The following is a 19,006-nucleotide window of genomic DNA, read 5'->3' as shown; positions in this document are numbered from 1 at the left end:
CTTTAAACTACACCAAACTACACATAAGATGTAAGTGAAAGGGTTAATTAGTATCACTGGGAACATTTAGAGGTATTACTTTGGCACTTGGTGCTGGGGAAGACGAGCCAGAGACATTGAATATGGCACCATGTGGTGGGGCAGACAAGCCAGTGACACCATGCAGATCATTGGTATAATATCATAGTGTATAAGAGTGGTTTCTGCCTTAAAAAGAGACATGCATGCACATACACATTGGATGTGTATTTTTTTACAATCTGCAATATTGCTGTTGATTTGTTTTACTGTGCGGTCCCTGATGAAGTTCCTGTGTTGAACGAAACGCGTTGGACCTACTGCTGCACTTTTATATTTTATCTGCTTGGTGTTGTATCACCTTTTAAAGAAAATAAAACTACAAATATTTTCTACCATTACTCACCTGGAGTCCTGTGTCCCATTTGGCTGCTAGACACTACCGAAGGATACCAGCATCCCCCCATACTCCCTGGGGAGGCACCTTGAATGCTGTTTTACCTTTACTATCTCGTGAGTGCATCCATTTAAGCGCACATTTTCACTGTATATACTGTATCACACTATTGTTTTTTTTCCTTGTATGTTCCCTATATAGACTGTACAGCCGTATCCCACTTCTGCTTGTGGTTCTATACATATATATGATCGTTTTTTGGTGGATAACGATCGTGGGAGGCTACAGACTAATTGAAGTTAAGTAATCGATATTTTACACTTAACAACGTAGTTGTTTTGTTTTGATGCATGCACATAAGGCTTCCTGGACAGCCTGATGCCAGGGTCGAAATAATTGACATCAGCCACAAGCTGAGCTGCGCGGGAGGAAGCAGAGCAGGCAGATCATAGCTCCCTTTCCGCCCGCCTACAATATGTGCAGCCAGCCACCCGCTTCCACTCTCCCCCAGCCAGCCGCCCACTGGAACCCAGGGAAAGCCTATCCACTCCAGCTCTCCCAAAGGTGGGGAGGCTGTCTGTCAGGGTGTGTGTCTGCTAGGGTATGTGTGTGTGTCAGGGTATTTGTGTATGTTTCTATCATGGTGTATGTGTCTGTTATAATATGTGTTTCTTTCTGTCAGTGTACCTGTGTGTATTTCGGTGACCAGCCCCCTTCTGATTGTCCCCCTACTTTAGAAAGAGACCACAAAACCAGTAATTTTGCTCAATAACACTATCAATAAAGAAAATAAATGCTCTTCTTTATAGAATCTCTAATACTCATATCAAAGAGAGTCATTGAGATAGTTCTAAAAAAAAGAAGAAGGAACAGGAGAGTCTTTTCAAGATTATTTCTTGTGACAAAGCCAGATGACTAATTATTTTCTGTGTTAAACCTAAATAAAAAGTGAACAGCATATATAACCCAAGGCTCAGTTTGGATTTTTTTTTGTTTGCAATGCAAATTATTTAAGAAGGAAACTACTGATACCGGAGAAACTGACGGAAGCCGAGCACAGAGAGATGGACACAGGTTTCTTCAGGAAGGAAGGGATCTTTATTCGATTCACCGACCGGGACTCAGAGGGACTAATGTCACCAAAAACAGCAAAATCTGAGCCCTGATCATACAGTGTAGGTCCCTTATATAGGCATATAGCTCCTCCCATAATCAGCTCCACCCACACGTACTCTAACCCAATCAACAGAATAAAGACTAACTTCCTGTTTGACCACATGGCTTGCCCAGCACAATGGAGGAGGGGAATAATCGTATATCCTGTATTCCTGCACATGCTCCGTACATTACTGATTGTATCGTTGCCACGTGCAACCAACCGATACATCAGCATATGCATGTGCACATACCATGTGGCAATCTCGGCCTACTAAATTTATTTTTACCGAGATTCCACCACATTCCCCCCTTTGATGCTTCTGATATTTCATAATTCCAGATGCATCACTTAATCAGAGTTTGCTTACACCTCAAGTTGCGTTAAACCAGACTAGACTTTGCTACTCTCTAGAGATACGAACCCCTCAGCATTCCTCTTCCTGTACATGTTCTCCTTGATTTAAAGCCTCGTACCTGTAAACAGCCATTATCTGTGCAGCGGCCTTTCTCTCTGCTATATTCTCTATAATGCTCTGCACAGACCTAACTATCAAAGGAATCAGACATGGCAGGAGGAGACACAGCATCAAGATTAGCATGACTCCACCTACCAGTGCCTTGAGTCCTCCAAGCTGCTCGTGCCAATTACCAAACCAACTACTCGGATTATACCCTTTCCATACTTGAGTAGGCACATGTGCTAATTTAACCATATGGCTAGTAAGCTCAGCTATTGCTTGCTCTTCATCATCTATTTGAAGACAACAATTGCTTAGATTAAACTTCCCACATACACCTCCCTCTACTGCCAGTAGGTAATCCAAGGCTAATCTATTTTGGTAGATGGCTGTCCTCATCCTAGTGTTATGTTTTGCTAGGAGATTGAGCGCCTGCGATGTTTCATTGGTAATTATCTCAACCACTGCCTGTAACCTTATGATACGGTTGAGCATGTATATTGGGGTTCTATATCCAAAAGTACCATCTTCTGCCCACGTAGCTGGCCCATAATAATCTATAATACGCTGGGGAGGCCACTCATTATCTTCCCAGGTACCTATCTCTAAGGGTCCCCTTTTCTTTCTATGATTTACATCATACACTTAAACTCCCAAAGTCTCTCCTGTTTCAATTGGCAACAAGAAGAAGGATGGTTTGAGCATACCTAATACACATGCCCCTTCCCAGTCCTGTGGTAACTCAGAATAGGCTTTCTTACCACAGATCCAGTACAAATTTGCTGGGGCTTTCCAACTAGATGTAGCAGATAGGTCAAACCACACATCCTTTAACCCCTTAAGGACCAAACTTCTGGAATAAAAGGGAATCATGACATGTCACACATGTCATGTGTCCTTAAGGGGTTAAATTGGTATAAATTGCAAACTGATTAGGTGGTTCTGAGACATTTGAAGCTGACCACCAAGTTGTATCCCATATTAGTACCTCCACACACATAGCAGTTGGTTACATTAAGACTACCAGCAATGCTCTCGTCTAGATCTATAAATAGGTTCTTCGCATTATGGGGGATCTTATTTTCCACACTCATCTCCTCATAGAAGGAATGGAAGACCTGATGAGTCTGGGTTGCCACAGTATCGGTCTCTATCCCTATAAATAATATTGTCCCGGGATCCAAACCTGTTCCATATATCTGGAACCCAAATAAGTTCCCAAACCTATCTATGAATAGTTCTGGGTCATTTATAAGTATATGGACTGGGTTACACTCCATAGACTTACAATATGGCTTGGTAGGCAACTTAGTGACGATCATATCCTTATCTACTGTCTGTCCCCAGGTTGCCCATCCCACACAGGACCAATACGGACAATAATTATATTCTCTATTTGGACATTTTGGATCCATATATTTGTATTTACTACTGGGGCAAATATACTTATCATTAGACCCATACGTTCTTTCCCATTTAAGATCACCACATACATTCCACGTTTTTTTACCACCTGATATCGCCTTACATGCATCAAATAGCAAAACACCTGGAGAATGTACGGTTTCTAGTATGGTCTTATTTATCAGGGTCCCCTGTGAGTCTCCATTCCGAATAGTCAAGCAAATTGTACGGGGTTGATACTCTGGGCTAAAACACTTAGGTTCTCCTGCTCCTAAATGGCATACACTATAATCTATACCTAAGTATCTACACTTAGATACATGTCCTTTACACTCATATTGTGAATGCCAAATAAGGGTCTGGGAAATGTGATTGCCTGTTTTCGTAGTCTTAATGCAAACCTCACAGCCTGGTGTGTCGGTACCTCTACCTTCCTGAATAATTAAAAACACAAATATATACATTATCAAACACATCACTCCTGACATCTTCTTCCTAACTCTTCGACCGTGCGATGGCACCTCAGCTTCCAGGAATGTGAGGGCTGCAGGGAATGGAGTCCTTCGGATCCTCACTTTCCTTCGCAGAGATCCCTTCAAGACACTCTGACTATGTAACGTAGGCAGGTGGTCAGGCTTTATTATGGCCGTCAAAACACCTACTTGCTGATCTCTATTATTACTCTGGATATCCCAATATCTCCTCGTCACTCCGACTGAGTTACACGCTTCAACCGGATCTTGCAGGGATTCTCAGGATCTGGTGTAGCTTGCCAAGAATCTACTGCTGCTGGTTTAACCCTGGAGTGATGAATCCACGGAGTCACTTCGGCCACCTTTATAGCTGTTGGGGTAGACAAAAGAACAACATAAGGACCCCTCCACTTTGGCCCCAACGGTACACTGTTCCACTCCTTTATCCAAACTTGGTCTCCTGGATGATAAGAATGGGCAGGTGGATAAATATTCACAGGTAACCTATCTTGTACCTATTTCTGTACCTCCTCCATAGTTTTATCCAACTCTACAACCTGCTGCCGGGTAATTCCTTCTCCCAACTGACTCAAATCCCCCCTTAAGTTACCAAGTACGGGAGGTGGACGCCCATACATAATTTCAAAAGGTGAGAGACCCAACCTTCTGGTAGGTGTACTACGAATGCGCAACAAAGCTATTGGCAAAAGAACATTCCACTTGAGTTGGGTTTCTTGACACATTTTTGCCAATTGGTTCTTAATAGTTCTGTTCATCCTTTCCACTTTTCCAGAACTCTGAGGCCTATATGCCGTATGAAGTTTCCACTTAATACCAAGCATATGAGTCAGTTGTTGTAGGCACTGGTGAACAAAAGCTGGACCATTATCTGATCCTATAGAACATGGTAGTCCATATCGGGGTATTATTTCCCGCAACAGAAATCGCACAACTTCTCCTGCTTTCTCTGTACGAGTGGGACATGCTTCTACCCATCCTGAGTAGGTACACACAACTACTAGTAGGTAATGATGTCCGCCGGATTTGGGCATTACCGTGTAGTCTATTTGGAAATCGGACATAGGGAGCCCTCCCATGTACTGGACTCCCGGTGGTTTCACTGGACCTTGCCTTGCGGTGTTTTTGGCACATAACACACATCTTCGTACAATGGCTTGAGTCAAGTTGGACAATCTTGGTATATAGAAATGCTTCCTAAGAGATTCTTCCATACTATCTCTCCCGGAATGTGTCCCATTGTGATAGTTCTGGACAATTTCTACAGCTAGCGATGCTGGAATAACTATCCTTCCATCTTCTAACTGATACCAATTATTCTCCAAATATTTCCCAGTTTCAGTCTTTAACCACTCTTCTTCTTGAGCTGTATAAACTGGAGTCCATTGAGACAGAGGGGTCGGTATGAGAGCAGCTATACACTCCACATATTCCTGTTGTCCTGATTCAGCGGCACGCTTGGCTGCATTATCTGCCATCCGATTTCTCTTCACCACATCACCATCACCTTTCAGATGCGCTCGACAATGTATGATACCAACTTCCTTTGGTTCCCATACTGCTTCTAATAGTTGTAATATCTCAGCTGCGTACTTGATTTCTTTGCCCTCTGAGTTCAGTAGTCCTCTTTCTTTATACAAGGCTCCATGGGCATGAGTGGTTAAAAACGCATACTTTGAGTCCGTATAAATGTTTACCCTCAATCCTTCAGCCAATTGTAATGCTCGTGTGAGTGCGATTAGTTCTGCCTTCTGTGCCGATGTTCCTTTTGACAATGGCCGAGCTTCTATCACCTTGTCTATGGTTGTCACTGCATATCCTGCGTAGCGAATCCTTTCTTTCACGTAACTACTGCCGTCCGTATAGTACTGGACATCAGGGTTCTGGATGGGAAAATCACAAGGTCCGGTCTGCTTGAGAACACTTCAGCCATCACCTCTAGGCAATCATGTTGACTCTCAGTAGGTTGTGGCAAAAGGGTAGCTGGATTCAAGGTATTGACAGTCTCAAGATGCACTCTCGGGTTCTCACATAACATAGCTTGATACTTAGTCATACGGCTATTGCTAAACCAATGGTTACCTTTATAGTCTAGCAACGTCTGTACTGCGTGCAGGACTCGCACGTAGAGTTCCTGACCCAGAGTGAGCTTGTCAACTTCGGCTACCAGCAGGGCGGCGGCAGCTACAGCTCTTAGACAGGGTGGAAGACCACTGGCCACTGCATCCAGTTGTTTGGACATATATGCAACAGGTCGTTGCCATGATCCCAAGTACTGTGTCAGTACTCCCACAGCCATCCTTCTTTGCTCATGTACAAATAAGTAGAATGGACGTGTATGATCAGGTAGACCTAATGCTGGGGCGCTCATCAATGCCTTCTTAACATCCTCAAATTCCTTCTGCTGTTCGATGGTCCACAGGAAGGGATCGTGTTCTGTGCCTTTTATGGCGGCATAAAGGGGTTTCGCCAATATCGCATAACTGGGAATCCATATCCTGCAGAAGCCTGCTGCCCCCAAGAACTCTCACACTTGTCTTCTATTCTTGGGTATTGGTATTTGGCATACAGCTTCTTTTCTCTCTGGCCCCATTATCCTTTGACCTTCAGATCCTTTTGACCTTCAGAGATATGGAATCCCAGATACTTGACAGTTGGCTGACACAACTGAGCTTTCTTCCTGGAAACCTTGAATCCTGCCTTCCAAAGAATGTGCAGTAAATCATATGTTGCTTGCTGACATATCTCTTTTGTAACTGCCGCTATCAACAAATCATCTACGTATTGTAGTAGTACACATTCTCCTGGGATGGACTTGAAATCTAGTAAGTCCTGATTTAATGCTGATCCAAATAGGGTAGGTGAATTTTTAAACCCTTGTGGCAGTCTTGTCCAAGTCATCTGACGTTTCGAGCCCGTTACAGCATTTTCCCATTGGAATGCAAAGATACACTGGCTTTCTGTAGCAATACATAGGCAAAAGAAGGCATCTTTGAGGTCCAAAACTGTGAAGTAAGTAGCCCCACCCGGAATTAAAGCAAGCAGGTTATATGGATTGGGCACAACTGGATGTATACTTACTACCTCATCATTGACTGCTCTTAAGTCCTGCACAGGGCGATACTCATCTGTCCCGGGCTTTTGAACAGGCAACAATGGGGTGTTCCAGGGGGAAGTACAGAATTTTAGGATGCCATATCTTATGAACTTATCCAAATAAGACTGTATGTTCTTCTTTGCCTTTTGGGGAATGTGGTATTGTCTTAGGCTCACTGGATAAACCCCAAGCTTTAGTTCAATCCGTATAGGTGGGATATTGCAGGCAAGTCCTGGTGGGTTACTCTCTGCCCACACTCCTGGTACATTAAACAAGGATTCATCACTCTTAGGGTTTTGGCTGGTCAATACTGTATAAAGTCGCCACTCTTCTTCCTTTGGTACTGATATTGTCATTATACCTGAGGGTCCATTAAACTTCAAGGATGTTGTTCCGTTAGGCAGAAATGTTATCTGTGCTTGCAACTTCGATAACAAATCTCGTTCTAGAAGTTGGACTGGACATTCAGGCATATAAAGGAACTGATGTTTTACTACGTGGCCTCCCAGTGTACAGAGTCGACTTTTAAGAACCGGTTTAGCAGCACTCCTACCAGTTGCTCCTATTACGGTGATGGTTCTTCCTGAAGGAGGAGCGACTAGGTCAGTCACCACAGAATGTTCAGCGCCAGTGTCGATCATGAAAGAACTCCTTTTTCCCCCTATTGCTACATCGACCATAGGCTCTGCTCGGCCAAGGGGGATGGAGCCCGGTCGGTATCAATAGTCCTCCATGACAGTGTCAGCCAAACCCACAAAGTCTCTATCTTCTCTTTCTCGGGGTCTCTGCGCTGCTGGGTAATACCTATCTCCATGAACGCTTCCTCTATTATTCCCACCATTTCCTCCAGGGCCTCCTCTTCCTCTCGCTCTCCCTCTATAGTTATTACTATATCCTGCCCTTGTTCTATCTCTCTCATGTTGTTCCCTCTGTGGACACTCACTTCTCCAATGCCCTTCTTCCCTACAATATGCGCATTGGTTCCTACTTAAAGGCTCCCTATTCCACTTATTCTCGCTTTTCTCGGTTCCCCTATACACTTCCTTTTCCCTTCTATCTACACCCGCGATAGCTACTGCTAACATGTCTGCTTTCCTTCTCATCTTTCGGTCTTCTTTCTTTTTCGTCTCTGTCTCCCTATTCATATAAACCTTATTCGCTATCTCCATTAGTTGAGTTATTGACATCCCTACAAACCCTTCTAACTTTTGTAACTTTCTCTTTATATCTCCGTAGGCTTGGCTGACAAAGGCAGAGTTAACCATCCGGGAATTCTCAGGAGCCTCTGGATTAAAGGGGGTATGTGAAGGATTTTCCATGTACTTGCCTGTGGGCCCTCAGTTAAACCCTCTCCATGCTGTTTAAATACCTGTATCTGTTCGGTTGAAAATGTATAAAAGAAATGTATTCGTTTACCGAACAGAGACCACACACCTTGGGTAGCAATCAACATTAGAACAGAGAAAACCACAACTTAACTGCTACTAGGTGGCCGCCATTCGGCATACGAACACGTGGCGAGAACAAAGGATGGCGGCCATCTTAGAACTCACGAACGCGGTCAGCGGGACTTTTGCAGGGATTGCCTGGAACTAATTTCGGCACGGCAACCATGCGAACGCCCGGTCCCCACGGAAGTCCTGGATGAATACGTTCCCCTCCACGAATCAAACTGGCGTTCGGTAGATAGAATCTACCGAATGAGGGGAACATTCACATGTAACCAGCTATACCATACGAACGGTGGTTTTCGTGTAGTTAGATGCGAACGGAGACCAGCTCTTGCTACTGATTCTATGGAACTCTAGATCGGATACCTCCACATGGCAAGCCGGTCAAACTTCCACACGATGCGACACGGAAACTACCGAACGGAAATTCGTGAAATTTGGATATATGACCACCAGTATCCTCAGCTACCCAGGGATGTTGAAATTATGTTTGTATGTTGTATGAAAAGTACTTTTCTGAAATTGTTAAAAACTGTAAATGTTCTGGCCAGCAGATAATTGAGCTGTGTGTATTGTAAGAACTCAATTATCTAGCCTGGCCCAGAGGAGGAGTTATGTGTTGCATAAATTGTGAGTTCTGTGTGCCAGTAAATCAGTCCTGTTCCAGCATTAAGCTTTGGCTCATGTGTGGATTATTCGGCGATACCAGCAATTTATTACTCTGTGGATTACTTGGTGATTTTATTTTATGGGAAGAAGGGAATGCTTGACGGAGTAACGGATTGTACCGTCACAGGGTATACAACCGGTATGCCTCCAATAATCGATCATATTTGCATTTCTGCAATACCTCAGCCGTCTTATATTAATCACCTTTTTTCCTCCGGCTTTCATGCCAGCAATAATGGCGTCCCTGTAAGCTTTTAAATGGGCCATATCTGCGCCATTGACATTCCAATTCGGATCTACATTTGGATAATGGGCTGCGGCCCATGCTGCCGGGTTGGCCTGATTTTGAGTACGGGTCACTTCTTCCAGCGCTTTAATTGCCGCCTGATTTATCCGTGTTCTTTCCTCGTTATTGAACAATGTCATAAGCAATTGCTGGCAATCAGCCCAAGTGGGATTATGTGTCCGAATTATAGAGGTAATCAAATCTGTCATGGATTGAGGTTTATCGGTGTAGGAGGAGTTATGGGTCTTCCAGTTAAATAAATCAGTAGTGGTAAAGGGAACATAAACAAATACGGGATCAGCATGTTGTAACTGGCCCTCACCGTTAATATGTGTCGGGCCCGGTGTCAGTCGGAGAGGCATTTGATAATGTCGGGGTTGGAGGGTACCGGTCAGTTGTCGGGTTAGTATAGGGCTTCGTTGAGGAAAGTCGGTTATGGGTTCCGGTCGAGGGGAAGGGGACGCTTTTTCTTTACTGAAGGGAAGATCAGTAAGTAGAATATTCCGGGCCGGGCTGGGAGGAGCCTGACCAGGAACTAGAAATGACACCAAATATGGATAGGTGGGGTTAAAAGGGGTAGGTACCGGAAGGGGAGGGTTTAAAGCAAGTGGGCTAGACTCTGAGCTAGAGGAGGGGGTAGGTGGAGACAACGGGGCAAGGGGAGTAGTGTTACCAACAGCACCTCCTCTTCCTCTTCCTGTAGAGGAGGAGTAAGGGGGCGGCATGGGGATCTCTGACTCAGGGGGCGTGTCCAGAATGGGCGTAATCACGGCCTTAGTGGACAAACGAGTTCTGGCCCCCATGAGGCGACATTGCTCCTCGTGGCATACCCTGATCCATTTTGGCAAGTCATTTATGGCCCGCTTCCAACAATCAATATACGGAAACTGGCCGTAAAGTTCAGGCCTACCCGATACAGCCACGTGTACACACTGCACCAGATTAGGATCAAAACTACCACGTGGAGGCCATGCAGCCTCCAAAGTAGGCCATTCCCTACTACATAAAGTAGTCAGGCGTGTTGGAGACATCTTTACTCCAAAATCATGTACATTATATCCCTTCTTAAAGTTTTTTAACATACATTCTAAGGGATCAATGGTCTTTGAATCCGACGCACCCATACTTAGCAACGGAGCGTCGTCTCCAACAGAAGCAAAACAAACACACTTCCAACAGTCACACTCGTTCCCCTCGTTCACAAAACATACAGGGAATTCCCGTACACACACAGCTGTTACACCAGTCACTAAATAACTATTACTGTACCTTTTGGTGAAACTATACAATCACCCACGTTATAATTCTCAGTATTTAAATTACTCGTCTATAACATGCCCTAGTAACATCGTCTTTACAAACAGTAGTTATAGTACGGTTAGCATTGGTTAAAGTACAATTTTAAGTCACAGTTCAGTTAGTAGTGGTTATGATGTTAAACATACAACATAAACGACAGTTGTTAGTGGTTATTTACAGTATCAGTAATTATAATACATGGTTATGGTACCGTGCGCTATTATACAGTTACACACTATTCACACTCTCGCTAGACGGCAGAGCTCACGCTATCTAGCAAGATATACACTCTACTACAATACTTTTTAACACATTTACAATTTCCCAACTAATCTATTGGCCAGTACCTCGATGGACTACCTAAAACCATTTACATCCGTTTTGGTTAGCCGTCGCTGCCCAAGCACCACATATAGCGAACTAGAGGACGGAATTTACAACAAAATCCTCTTAGTCTATCTACTCTATCAATAGTCTAGTGGGTTCCAAATTTACACGCCTTCCCACTTAGCCAAGATAGGTTGAGATCTAGCGGACTGAATATACACCAGGCGCCGCTTAGTCTCCCGGCCCCTCCGACATAGCGAACAAAATATACACCCTAGATACGCTAGTCTAGACAAGACACCGGTGTCCGGCTTGGGCTATTTACACAGGACCCAGCCTGACTCCAAACCAAAATTAAACGGGCTGACTACAGGGCGTTTAATTACGAGCGGTGCGCCTTCGCTCCTTCCCTCTACTGAGGGGGCCAATTCCATACACAATACAACCCCAGGAAGGAAGAGATCTTTATTCGATTCACCGACCGGGACTCAGAGGGACTAATGTCACCAAAACAGCAAAATCTGAGCCCTGATCATACAGTGTAGGTCCCTTACATAGGCATATAGCTCCTCCCATAATCAGCTCCACCCACACGTACTCTAACCCAATCAACAGAATAAAGACTAACTTCCTGTTTGACCACATGGCTTGCCCAGCACAATGGAGGAGGGGAATAATCGTATATCCTGTATTCCTGCACATGCTCCGTACACTACTGATTGTATCGTTGCCACGTGCAACCAGCCGACCGATACATCAGCATATGCATGTGCACATACCATGATTACTTATTTTTATCTCAAAGCTGTACCAATTAGCCTCTTGACGGGACCAAGAATTTTCTCAAAAGTAATGGTTTTTGGGAGAAAGAGAAAGAATTTTATATCTAGACGATTGTTGTTAATAGCATCATCTGCAAAAGTGTATGATTTCCATTGTATTTTATATGAGTTGCTCCACTCCTCACACCCATAATTATTGCTAAACAGGGGCCTGGTCAGGTGCCAGCCCTTTAAGAGCCGACCAGGGCTCCTGTGATAATAGCCGGCAGAGAGGAAGTGACAGCCACTTCCTCCCTGGGAAGTGACAGCCACTTCCTCCCTGCTTCACAGAGAGCTGCCCACGGGGAGGACTGGATAGAGTAGGCAGCAGAGGCACACAGGAATGGAGAGAGGAGGAGGCTGGAGCACACAGCATGGAGGCAGGGGAGAGGCTGGAGTGGGCTGCTACTGCTAGGACCTGCACCCCAATCAATCCACCCTCCTGGACACAAAGGTAAACAAACAGGAGGGTGGCTGTGAATATATCAAATATGACATGTATGTGTAAAATTGTGTGTATACTTGTATGTGTATGTGCCAGTGTGTTTGACAATGTGTATGTTGCCAGTATGTATTTGTATGTCAGTGTGAATCTAAATGTGCCAGTGTGTGTATCAGTGTTTGTGTGTATCTGTGTGTGTATATGTGCCAGCGTGTGTGTCTGAGTTTATATGCCTGTGTCTGTATCTGTGTATGTGCCAGCAGGGGTCAAGTCCTGGGGAATAAAGTGTAAACTCACCCAAGATTCTCCCACCCCAAAAATGATATACACTCGTGTATATATAAAAAAAGTGCAGGAACGCCGTTCCCACGTGTTCCTGCAGGACGCGAGCCCAGTGTGCCAGTGTGTGTATCTGAGTTTATGCACCAGTGTGTGTTTCAATGTGTGTATCTGTGTCAGTGTGTATTTCATTGTATGTGTGTGTATATAATAGTGTGTGAATGTGTATGTCAAGGTGTTCATACATGTTTGGTGGCTGTGTGTGTGTGTGTGGGCGGGGGGGGGGTGAGGAGGGGGTTGAGGGGTGGCATGCGGTGGGGGTGTAGTAGCATTTTTGGAAGTTGGGATGTGTGTTATATGAATAAATGAATGAATAAATGAATATATACCTTCACAAAAAAAACACAATTCTTATAACTTGAGAATTATCACAATCTTAAATGCTGTTGTACAGGAATTTCTTATTGAAAAACATAAAAAGCTATTTATGTACAGCTGTCTAGAACATTATATATGATGCATTATTATTCTCCAATAAAAATTAGACCTATATAAAAGATCTGTAAAAAATAAGCTTTAGTTTTGTTTTTTTTACATTTGCTTTAATTCAGCTAATATCATGTAATTTCTCCACAATTCCCATTTAATTTAAGAAATCTTGTTTTGATGTTCATGAGTTGACAAGAGAATATCAAAGGCATTTGATCTTCCATCAGTATCAGAATGGGTGAGCTTGTCAGTCTGAGCTAGGTTGTTTGTGGGTGGAATGCTATTAATTGCAGTAAAACAATAGCAATGTCTGTGTTAATGAAATGGTTAGTCCTGTGAGCACCTTTCAGAAGTTTAATGTGGATCTGATACTTCCAGATAATTGGCAGTTCCTTGTTTCTTTATCCTAGTAAACACTGTTTCAGGTATGTACAAAGGCATGTAAAAATGTAATGTGCTGAACCTCTGTGGTGCATGCGCGAATACTACATTGAAATAAATAACTTGCTGTGCTCGTCAACAAATGTAAATCAAAATCAAATAAACTATAAGGAGTTTTCCATTCAGTTTAACTAATGCTAACTTTTATATATTAAAACCAAATAAAATATTTACTTGTGCATATATAAATAACTGGATTTTATTCTTATCACTACAATGGCCATTAGGTGTAAGCTCACCTGCCATGTGAAGGCAAACCTCCTAGGTGGGTCCTACACTAACAATTCACCTTGCTTCTTTCATCTTCAGGTAAAGAAAATATCTGAAACTCCGTTTCAGATGCCGAATACCACTGAGCGACCTGGAGCTGGAGGAAGCCTTTGGGGTTAAACCATTTAAGAGCGGTTTAACCCCTTAAAGGAAAGACAGCACCCAGGGGCTTCCTGGTATCATAGCATTTTCATTTAGATGAAGTTGTTATGGTGACCAGAATGTTCCTTTAATTTGCTTAAAGAAACACTATAGTGTCAGGAACACAAACATGTATTCCTGACACCATAGTTGTGAAAACGCTATTCACCCTGGCTTTATGTGATAATGACTATGCTCCTCCCCTTCATGACACTGTCAAAAAGGGGCCAAGCATGGTTGTCATTACAATTATGCCCCCCCTGGAAAAATTCCTGCGGACGCCCATGCCTGCGGTCCGAGGCTTTTAGCCTATAGTAGCTTGCCATTCACAAAATGGAGTGAGAAACATACATATTTTTCTGAATAGGGAGTTCCTGAGCGTTGTTCCCAGGAACATCCACTGCAGTCTAAAACTTGAAGCCAGTCAGCTGACTGTCTCAGTAACTCCCCATTCATAAAAAATATGTACATTTCTCACCCCAATTTTGTGAATGGGGAGCTACTATACTATAGGTTAAAAGCCTTGTACCGCAGATTATGATCGTGGGAAGTGTGAACGGGTGTGTCAATTTCTTTAGAAATCTGCACGTTTTGTAAAATAAAAAAAAGAGGAAACATTCTTCAAACATATAGCAGTTCAACAAGCTAAAAGAACTTTAGGGGTCTGAAGTGTCCCTTTAATCCCTGTAGTCCCTCTCCACCTCATCAATCAAGATAATCCTTCTCTTGATCAATCATTTTAAACCCCTGCAGCCTCTTTTCTTTACATCACTATTCATCAGCGCACCCCTCTTGTGATATCTGAATCCATTTAGTGAATCCAGCATTATATCCCTCAGTTTGCAGCTCCTGTGCTTACTATTTTGCACAGATATACCCCTTTTCAAAGCTGCTTATCACTTTTTTTTCAATGCTTCACGTTTTTTCTCTCCAGATTTTTAAATACTGAACCAACATTGTCCTAAACCACTTCAGCAATTGTTAATTGTCCTACTATTTCCTCATAGTAGGTCTATGTATACTGCACCTACTTATCTTTTGATGTAGCAAGACAGCAGCAGTACCTAGCCCTCCAAAACCCTCCCATAGCAATTCCTCTGGCAGAAAATATCTAAGTATACTTATAGCAGCAACATTCTTAAAACAAAATACACCATATACATAGTGATAAAAAAAAAGTAATAACACAATACATTATAATATTTTAGGGTTGGGTTAGGGTTAGGGTTACGAGTAGGGTTAGGGTTACGAGTAGGGTTAGGGTTAGGAGTAGGGTTAGGGTTGGGTTAGGAGTAGAGTTAGGGTTACGAGTAGGGTTAGGGTTAGGAGTAGGGTTAGGGTTGGGTTAGGATTAGGAGTAGGGTTAGGAGCAGGGTTAGGATTAGGATTAGGAGTAGGGTTGGGTTAAGATTAGGGTTAGGGTTATTGTTAGGAGTAGGGTTAGGATTAGGAGTAGGGTTATGTTTAGGGTTAGGGTTGGGTTAGGATTAGGAGTAGGGTTAGGGTAGGGTTAGGAGTAGGTTTAGGAGTAGGCTTAGGGTTGGGTTAGGAGTAGGGTTAGGGTCGGGTTAGAGTTAGGAGTATGATTAGGGGTAGGTTAGGGGTAGAGGTACCCTAACCCTACTCCTAACCCTAACCGTACTCCTAACCTAACCCTAACCCTACTCCTAACTCTAACCCTGCTCCTTGCCCAACCCAAACCCTACCCCTACTCCTAACCCTACCATAACTCTAAACCTTCTCCTAGCCCAACCCTAACCCTACCCCTAACACTACCCCAACCCAACTTCTAACCCTACTCCTAACACTACTCCTAACCTAACCCTACTCCTTACAATACTCCTAACCCTACCCCTAACCCCAATCCTACCCCTACCCAATTTGCCACTTTTAAGAAGTCCAAATCACTTCGGCACTTCCGAAATTCGTCACTTCGGCAATTCGGTTCGGTTCGGCACTTTGGAAATTTGGCACCACGACTTTTGACAACCTAATGCTTGCCCATCAGACCAAGTGATCTCTACTTTGACTTATATATCTGGATTGAGCTGGAATTTTAATGAAATAGTTAATTATAGGGTGGTTGGCCTTGCACAGCGGAGTATTGTTTTCTTTAAACTACTTGCACTCTGGTGGATAGCGCAGCTATTTTAAAACATGCCAATACCCTCACCTGATTGGCCCATGAAGCAAATGTGGTCATTTGTGCTAGTGGTCTAAAACTTGCAACGGAGCAGTGCTTAAGGAAACACTGACCCTAAAGTGTTAAAACCACCATATAGCCTCCCTGATTCCCCTTTCCTCCCTAAATTTAGCAAAATCTTACCTGTAGTCCCGTATGCTGCTGCTGGCTCTGGCCCTGATATGTCTGCTTGGCTGACACCATCAGAAGTGGTGATCTGAGCCTATCACAATGGTTTCCCACAGGATTGACTGAGACAGTCAAGGAGGAAGATCAGGGGCAGAGCCAGCACCAGCCAAACACAGCTCTGGTTGATTAGCATATCCTCATAGAGATGCATTGAATTAAAGATGCATTTTGATTAAATTTTTGACACACCTCTCTGGGCCTTTTGGGAAGCTATACAAAGCCTTGTCGCATGGATAACAAACTGCACATGATCTTTTACACCTTTTATTAGTCTTACTTTCAAGCCCCTGCTATGAGCTATTGCGCTGTTAGTAGTATGTGCATTATGGTTTTACCAGGCGAGCTACATTGTGGGGATATTTATGGGATAATAATGTAAACAGATGAGAAATTGCCCACTATTTCAATTCTCAGATCCCTAATCGTTATCGTGTTAAATGAAATTTATATCATATAATTAATATCACAAATTGTTATAAAATATAATTATTTTTTTTTAACAATTTAAATTAATAATGATGAGTAACATGCATGATAATAATCAATGGAATTTGAGTATAACATGAATATGTAATACAATATGGCAATAATAATTAATATGCAGTATAAAAACAATATGCAATACAAAGTGGCAGTTTACTTCCTGGTTAATACAGCATTGAATCTACAAGCTGTCAAGATAAGATTTACGATGGGCTTCACAGAGAAGGAATGTGATGTTTCACACACAGAGCTACAGCAATGGTAAAAAGAAACTTTCAGCTGGCAGTTTAGAAATAACCCTTGCAATGCTGGCTAGACCTCCTAAGTAGTTAAGATCTACTCTTGATCTACTCATTTAACCAGTCATCAACCATTTCCTTGATTTTATCCAATGAGAGAAATCTACTATGTTATATTAGCTGATATTTTAATTAATTTGTCTAAATAGATATTTTATCTTATTTTAGAGCCAATCAATACAGCTGGATAAATGGTCATGATATGCTAACGTGATATTAATCACATAAATACATTAATGGCTATATTAATCCCAGCTGCAGATAGGATGCTATAACCATATATATATTCTTTAATAATTAAGATTTCTAAATATGAAATCTAATCACGATTTATCCAGTCATATATCATGCTATTAATTTTAATTAATTTAAATTAATTAATTAAATGCCTGTATATTTACCAGTTAAGTAGATATTTTCTCATCAGATATCCTCAGGTAGCTAAGTGTCATGGATCTCTTTCTCTGCATGGAGTGTAAGAGTTTCTTGGTTACTCTGATCGCCCGATTCTGCCTGGATCTCTCTGAATCTCCCGAGAGTGTTGTAATGTCTCTCTCTTCAATCTTTGAATTTTGAATCTCCGACTCTCCCCCCTCTCTCCCTTTGTCTTAACTTTTTAAAGGGGAAATTCCTCTAAGTGATAGCCAATCACAAATGTGGGGTGTGGTTGCCTTCTAGGTAATCATTTTAGTATTCGAACTCAAGAGGGCAGCCTTGTTCCACTACACATACCTATCCAGGAAAGAGTTAACTTTTCCTGGTGGCTATTTTTGACGTCATTTACGTTATCTTTATGGTGGCTATAACTTTATATTTTCTGTCAGATCACAGGGTCTTTCTCAGTTTTGTCCAGACTATGCGTCTGCAAATTCTGCTATAATTCCTAAAATTGATAGTTTGTGAACTGAGTTTCACCTTAAACTATAATGGGACGTTGTACAATATCGAAAGTAAAATTTAATTATTGAATCCTCTGTCACCCAGGTCTGGGTTTTTAGAATTTATTATATTCCATTAGTAATTAGACAGTCTGTCCACCCCCATTCTCAATGTCTTATCTATTTGGTTTGTTTATATACACATTCCATTCAGCTCTGGCTAAGCGGTCAGTTTTAGAGAAAGGATAGAAATTTTGTGTCTTTGTTAACTTGAGAATAACAAAATGGAGTCTGGTCTGTTCAACAATGACTTCAGAATATACACTTTGTACTTCTATCATAGCACAAAATGTCTGCCGATATAAATACCCTGACAACATTACTAACATATTTTATCTATTTACTGTATTCACCGTATACTATGTATTGAGGTGGTGGAATATGTTTTATTGGTGACCCATACTCCCTTTTTTTCTTTCTGCATCCCCACCCTTTCTAAGTTTTCAAAATTCACAAAAGTTTCCAAAAGAAAAAAAAAGTGTCAAAAAGGCCTTGGCCACAAATCCGTCACATCTCAAAAAAAGCCTTTGTCGTTAAGCGGTTAATAGACTTTGGATGATGCAACAAAACAATGACCAAAAACAGAGGTAAATCAGAGTGGCTTAAGTAAGTCAATACTTGAATTGTGGTGAAAAAAAATGAAGGGAGCTATTTTCCAGCATGGAGAGGGTGGTTTAAATGTTCTACTAATCATTGGGTAACTCTCATCAGTAGCTATTAGATATATTTTGTGGTAAGTGTTGCTGCTAAGTGTGTTTCTAACCTTTTCGTAATTACAAGAATTCACAAATTCTGTAAATGTTTAAAGGGACTCTCCAGTGCCAGGAAAACAAATCCCTCCATCCTAACCTCCATCCCATGTTGCAGAAGGGGTTAAAACCCCTTCCGTGACTTACCTGAATCCAGCGCCGATGTTCCTCGGCGCTGGGTCAGACTCCGCCCACGCTCCTCCCCCCCCACCCCCCGACGTCAGCCGG

The sequence above is a fragment of the Pelobates fuscus genome, chromosome 4 (genome assembly GCF_036172605.1).
Source record: "Pelobates fuscus isolate aPelFus1 chromosome 4, aPelFus1.pri, whole genome shotgun sequence".
NCBI lineage: Eukaryota > Metazoa > Chordata > Amphibia > Anura > Pelobatidae > Pelobates > Pelobates fuscus.
This window is presented reverse-complemented; position numbering follows the sequence as displayed.